A 7,860-nucleotide genomic window follows, 5' to 3' on the forward strand; every position below is an offset into this window, starting at 1 on the left:
ATGTCACATGGTTGTTTCTCTGCTGTACAATTGACTGTTGGTGTCACATTTTTTGTTACAGTTTTCTGAGTTTCCTTTAAAAGCAGCACCGGGTCAAGTTGTCTGTCTAAGTGTCGCAGTCTCAAGTGGCTGGATGTGGATGAGTTCCAAGAGACGAACCTTGGACTTATATAACTTCCGATGATGATGTCACAAAGCGGCCCGCTCCTAAAGCTAATGAAATTAGGACAATTTTTAACTAATTCAACTAATCACTGTTCTTGCCTCCATTGAACTTGTGAGTTTTTGGAGAGTTTCTGTTTGAATTTCTTTGCAGGACGTCAGAACAGCCTCCCAGAGCTGCTGTTTTGATGCCAACTGCCTCCACCCTCACAGATCTTTTGCTGGAGGATGCCCAAAGGTTCTCAATAGGGTGGAGGTCACTGGAGGATGGGGGCCACACCATGAGTTTCTCTCCTTTTATGGCCATAGCAGCCAATGACACAGAGGTATTCTTTGCAGCATGAGATGGTGCGTTGTCCTGCATGAACATGGTTTTGCTACGGAAGGCCCGGTTCTTCTTTTTGTACCGTGGAAGAAAGTGCTCAGTCACAAACTCTATATGCTCACACCTTCAGAGGCCCAGACTCCGCCACCTCCTTGCTGACGTGGCAGCCTTGTTGGGACACGGTGGCCATCCACCAACCATCCACTACTCCATCCATCTGCACCATCCAGGGTTGCACAGCACTCATCAGTAAACAAGACTGTTTGAAAATGAGTCTTCATGTATTTGGGGGCCCCCTGCAACCCTTTCTGCTTGTGAGCATTGCTTAGGGGGGCCCAATAGTAGCTTTATGCACAACTGCAGCCTCTGGAGGATCCTACACCTTGAGGTTGGCTGGACTCCAGAGGCACCAGCAGCTTCAAATACCTGTTTGCTGCTTTGTGACGGCATTTTAGCAGCTGCTCTCTTCATCCCATGAATTTGTGGCAGGAACCTTCCTCATTCTGCCTTTATCTGCACCAACCCGTCTGTGCTGTGAATCAGCCACAAATCTCTTCACGGTACGATGATCACGCTTAAGTTTTCCTGAAATATCTAATGTTTTAAATATCTGTTCTACCGGCAGAACAGATCCACGGATGACGCGGTCTCTCAGGTACTGCACACCACGCTCACGCACCTGGATGGCCAGAAGGGGGCCTATGTGAGAATGCTGTTCATTGATTATAGTTCAGCTTTCAACACCATAGTTCCCACCAGACTGGCTGTCAAGTTGTTGGAGCTAGGATTGAATGCTCCGCTGTGCACCTGGATCCTGGACTTCCTCACAGGCCGCCCCCAGGTGGTCAAGGTGGGGAAGTACATGTCAAGCTCCCTCACCCTGAATACAGGATCCCCCCAGGGCTGCGTCCTCAGCCCCCTACTGTACTCCCTGTACACACATGACTGTGTGGCCAGGTCCAGCTCCAACACCATCATCAAGTTTGCTGACGACACCGTGGTCGTGGGCCTGATCACCGACTGCGATGAGAAGGCCTACCGCGAGGAGGTGGCTGACCTGTCACTCTGGTGCCAGGACAACAGCCTCCACCTGAACGTCAGCAAAACCAAGGAGCTGATTGTGGACTTTAGGCGTGGATCACAATCGAGGACGCACGCGCCCTTGTGGATTAATGGGACTTCTGTCGATAGGGTGAGCAGCTTCAGATATCTGGGAGTCCACATCACTGAGGACTTAACATGGACTGTTCACACAGACACTCTGGTGAGAAAGGCGAGGCAGCGTCTCTACCACCTCAGGCAGCTGAGGAAATTCCGGGTCTCGGTGAGGATCCTCAAGTCCTTCTACTCTGGAGCAGTGGAGAGCATCCTGACAGGCAACATCACTGCCTGGTTTGGGAACTGTACTGCCCAGGACAGGCGGGCCCTGCAGAGGGTGGTGCGTTCAGCTGAACGTACCACTGGAACTACCCTCCCCCCCTTGCAGGAGTTATACACCAGGAGGTGTAGTAGCAGAGCCCGTAGGATCATGAAGGATCCTCATCACCCCAACAACGGACTGTTTCAGCTGCTGCGGTCAGGCAAGCGCCTCCGCAGTCACGCAGCGAGAACAGAGACTGAGACGGAGTTTCTTCCCTCAAGCCATCAGAACTGTCAACGCTGACCTCACCAGGGGTCCTAACTGAGCCATGCACTAGGCTCCACTACCTACTGTACTGTATGTAGCATACTGTACCGCATACTGTATCACTGTTCAGGGTTGTTCGTGATGCCGTATTGCTGCGCCGTACTGTTGTATACTGTGCTGTATTATCCCAAACACTACCTCACACTATTCACATTCACATGCCACTTTAATTCACATGCCACTTTAAATGCACATATCTGTATATACATAGCCATATTCCTTCAACCTATTCCATTTTATTTCAATTTATTTTTTATTGTATTTTATTCTATATATTTTTTATCTTATTCTATAAGTATTCCACTTACTGTATTACGTTTTAGGAGTCAGTTAGTCGGTCTATTAGAAAGGAATTTTCTACTTTTTATTTTATTTTATTTTTGTTCTTTTTCCTAGGACTTATTGTGTGCTATCACCGGGTGCGTTGCATTACATTTCACTGCATATATGTATGGAAGTATGTATATGTATGTGACAAATAAAAATCTTGAATCTTGAATCTTGAATCTTGAATTTTCATACCTCGTCCAAGGCATTGCACTATTTGAGGCTTTTCGGCAGCAGAGATCCTTGTTCTTTCCCATGTTGCTTGAAACCTGTGGCTGCTCAATAATGTGGGACGTCCTTCTTAAGTAGTTTTCCTTGAATTGGACGTCAAACACTGACAATGATGGAAAAACACTGAAAGGTTTTCCCACGAGTGTTTTTTTCCACAGTTTTCTTTATTCTAATATTGTGACTGACCTTGACGACTGGATTTTTGGACAATGGCTTCTTTATTGTCTTAGATTTTCCGCTATTTTTTCAGCATCTGCAACAATAACAAAACCAATTTTTGTAATTACTTTGCATAAAAATAACAATGAATACATTTCATTTTAGAAATATAATAAATACATGTTTGTTGTAATTACTACTTTATTTTATTTTTCTGTTAGTAATGTATAATTGGAAAATTCAGTTGAATAGATGACTTGGCTATATTGAAATGCAGACAACATTTATGGAACTTAAACATTCATTTGTCTTTAGAATTATTATGGAAGAATTTGTCAATACTTAACACTTTCTGCCTTTTCATGACAGTTGGTTAAGTTAAGTTATAGGAAAATGTTTATACATAACGTTTGATAAAAAATATATTTAATTTTTTATTTTAAACTACATCTTGTCATTTTTATAACTCACCTTGTTGCATTGAAGTACATCCAGAGTCTCAGTGATGGTAGGCGACGCTGTGTCTCATATATGTCAATCATAACGTATTCACGTCGATTTACGATAAAAGTCAACTTTATGCAATTTATTTGTTGACTTTTTACCAGGATTACATTTTCAGTAAGTTCCGTTTCCATGAAATATGAAGATCATTGTGTGATTTCTGTGAGTAATTGCCATTGCACGGCTTCTATTTTTCCGACGTCTCGCTGGATCTTGAACGCATCGCTCAGTCTCACATTCCATTGGTTTTAACTGGATGCGGTGATGAGTTTTTGGGGACAACTCTTTATCATTTTTTGCATTAATTCGGCAAACTAATGTGGACCACTGATTTAAAATATCATGCTAACAGATTGTGGGAGTCTCTGCCCACAGGTATGGGTTTAGGGAGGGAGACTAGAGTCCTTTTTTCCGTGCTGCGCCAACATGGCGAGAGCTTTTATTATAGCGTACAACAATTATAAATAATAATCAAAAATCAAATCAGGGCCGGCGTGGCGCTGATTTGAAGCAGCTATGCGGCTTGACAGCACAGGGAACTGTGCTGTCGTCCGCAGCCAGTGCCTGACCACGCCCCTAAGTGTTCCAGATAGTTTTGTCCGGTCGGAACATATTTTGGCTTGAAATGCATTGGACCGCGTCAGTGACATCGGTCAAATTTGTTTGGTTTTTCATTCATTTCTGCTCCGTATGTGGATGGATTTGAATGAAACTTCAGCCACGAGGTGTTTGTGGACTGGACCACTAATAATAATAATAATAATAATAATAATAATTATTAATAATAATAATAATAATAATAGTAATCATGTCAGCCCCACTAACAATATAATGATTATATAATATAATTATAGCTACCAAGAAAAATATTAGAATTCAACTGCTCTAGCTCAGACTCTGTAATTACTTAATGTTTTTCTTTTATTTCAGCAGGAAGCAGATGGAGGCCGGCAGCTGCAGCGCTAATGGAATCTGCCAGGACGGAAACAAGGAATTGGCCCGTTGCCACGGCGACCATGCCTAATTATCATATATTTTTTCTTTTTTTTTGTTTCGGGGGTTTGACTAATGCACGCTGACCTGGCCATGCCCTTGAAATATTAGTTTTGGAGTCGTTACCTGAAATTACTCATCCATCCCACCTCAAACTCCTCACACAAGAGGAACCAGGAATGTGCTTATTATTTTTGTTAACATTATTATTATTATTATTATTATTATTATTTATATAATTATTAGGGGTCCAGCCCCTGACTGACTGATTTCATGGATCTGCTGCACTCACAGACAAGATAAAATGTGTATTAGGGGCAGTCCCAACATGGCTTCGTCCAAGTTTGATTCAGATCGGTCCATTATTGGGGAATATTAAAGTTTAAAAAAAAAATGTTTTTTTTGTCATCACTCAGTGCAAGCGCATGCACATGATAGCATTGCAGTCTAGCTATTGGTCAACAACTGGGTCCTTATTCCTCCTGACATCATAACTGGATGAGGTTTGTGAACAACAATCGCAACCTCACCAAGATGGCGCCACGCCCAGATGTATTCTGCAATGGAAAAACTCATACGTGCAGGCGCAAGTTGACACAGTACACATAACCCAGATAACACTACACACAGATACAGTCATGATTAGACTTTAACTAAAGGAATATAAGATACAAAACTCTTAACCATACGAAGATACAAAGTGACAGGTATCATTTTATTACTATTAACCTTTATTATGTTTGAAAACAATTAAGTTAGTTCTTGAATACATCTTCCAATGCACCTGAACACATCATCAGTGATGTAACCTGGTGTCCTCGGTGTTTCAGGTCTCTCAACATCATACACCCTCTCCCAGGCGACCCCACCACGGTTGATCGGACTGTGTGTTCAGGTGGCATTCGCTTGTCCCCATGGACCTTCTCTCCGGATCCAGAGCCATCTCGAGGCTTTCTCAGCTGCTGCGGTGATGTTCTTGATGGCTCTGCTCCTTGCTCCTCCTGTGATGCCCAGTACACTGAGGGCTCTGTGGAGTGAGTGACCCACAAATCCTCTGCGGCCGGACATGCACCTCGCCTTCCAGCCCTGCTCTCGATAGTTGATGACCAGATGTTCATATTTGGTCCGCTTCCTTTCATGAGCCTCCCCCAAGCGGTGCTCCCATAGCACTGTCCGCTCCATGATGACAATAGTCTTGGTGGCCTCAGAGACCAGAAGTAAATCCGGCCTCAGGGTGGTGCTGACAGTGTGCTGCGGGAATCTCAGCTGTTTCTCCCTTCTAGGCAACCCCAACTATCTCCTGAGACAGCTTCTGGCGTTCCTCTCCAAGGTCTCCACGGTGGACATGGGGACCTCATAGACAAGTAGCGGCCATAGTATCCTTGGTAGAATACCATGCTGATATATCCCCGCTTTGAACTTGCCTAGAAGCCCGGATTTGCCAGCTATCCAGTTCCTGGCAGGTGGACTTAACAGATGAGGAGTCCTTGAGGCTGCTGACGAACACCTTGCCCAAGCTCTTCACCGGCTTCTCAGAGATGGTTGGTATTTGCTTCCCTTCGATGTTAATTCGGAACCTGTCGGTGACCTTGCCCTTCTTCACCACTAGTGATCTGGACTTGGCTGGTTTGAAGCTCATACGCGCACACCGGATAAGCTTTTCCAGCCCTTGCAGGATCCATCTGCTTCCTGGCACAGACTCCGTGGTGACTGTCAGGTCATCCATGAAGGCCCTGATTGGTTCCAGGGCCCTGGGCACTCTGTCTCAGCTGACTTGACAAGCATTTTTCATTGCAAGGCCAAACACGGTTACCGAGATGGTGCAGTCTGTGATTATCCCAATCTCCAGCTTGTGCCACTCTGATGTTACTGATCCTGCTGAGACTCTCATCCTGAACTGGTCGTAATAATCCAGGATCTGGTCTGCAACATGGTGTGGCACATGGTGTTTGGTCATGGTCTCGACCAGTTTGTGGGGGATGGAGCCATACGCATTGGCTAGGTCTAACCACAGCACTGTGAGGTCTCCCTTGTTCTCGCAGGCTTCCCGGGTGAGCTGTCTCACCACTCCAGTGTGTTCTAGACACCCCGGCACTCCAGAGATCTCTCCCTTTTGCACCGAGGTGTCTATGTAGTTGTCGTTGGAAAGGAAGTCAGACAGCCGCCTTGCTACTATGCTGAAGAAGATCTTTCCTTCTATGCTCAGCAGTGAAATGATTCTGAACTGGTCGATCTTCTCTGAGTCCGCCTCTTTAGGGATCCAGACTCCTTCAGCACATCTCCACTGCTGCGCCACCGTCCCTCTCCTCCAGATGACTCTTAGGATCTTCCAGAGTCGCTTGAGTATAGCAATGGGCAGTACTTGTAGACCTTTTAAGGGACCCCACTTGGTCCAGGGGCTGAGTTAGATCTTGCCTTCTTCACAATCTCCTGTACTTCCTTCAGAAGTGGTTCCCTGGTGACAAAGTCCTTGGTAGGAGGTGGTGGGTCTACAAGGATGTCCCACTGGCCCAGCTCCATCTGTCTGTTAGGGTCACTGTCGGTTTTCTGAATGTGCAGATCTAGCTCCTCCTTCGAGCAGACCAGATTGCCATCTCGCTTCTGCCCCAGCGGCGATTTGGTGAAGCCAAAGGGATTGGCTATGAATGAAGCACGCTTCCTGGCTCTCTCCTTCCGGCGCCTTCGATGCCATTCTGCTCTACGCAGAGTCATCAGCCTCTTCCTCAAGATGTCCCGCAACTCTGCCCAAGGGAGGCGCTGCTCTTCGCTGGCTTCCTTGTGCCTCTTCTTGAGCGACTAATGCTCCTGTCGGATCTTCTGGATCTTCACTGCCCTCTGGTTCATGGTGTAAGGTGTCCGAGCAGGTCTCTACTCCTCTTCATCGAACATCTCCCGGACAAGACTGATGATGATGGTCGTCATTGCCTGCAGCCTCTGATCCACATCTCCCTTCACAGACGCTTCAAGCACCTTGTCGACCTCCTCGTCAACTTGCTCCCAAACTGTCATCTTGCAGGCCTGTGGCCACTTGATTCGAACCTTCCCCAGGGAGAGACTTGGGAGTGCTGGTTGTGCCACATGGAGGCTCTGGGCTCTATGGGGTGCTTCCTGGCCCGGCTCCTCCTGCGTCTCATCAGATGTGGTATCTGTGCGCTGTGGTACGTCATCTCCCTCCAAACGCTTCATCCTGGCCTGGTGAATCTTGAGGCCATGGCAAAAAGTTACAGTATTACCAGAAGAGAATTTAATTTATTAATTTGGATTAAACAAAGCGCAACGTATTAAACACCAGAAATATATAAATGCTTCTGAGGCCAACTGACACGCACCAGGGTAAGATCAACAATATAAAAACCCAATCACTGTCAAAATTTATAGACAGTATAGAGACATCAATGTAAACAAACTTCCCGAATTGTAATTACTACTAACAATAACCATAAGCAATTACACAATACAAGGAACATGTATT

Source organism: Zeus faber (genome assembly GCF_960531495.2).
Source record: "Zeus faber genome assembly, chromosome: 19".
Lineage (NCBI taxonomy): Eukaryota > Metazoa > Chordata > Actinopteri > Zeiformes > Zeidae > Zeus > Zeus faber.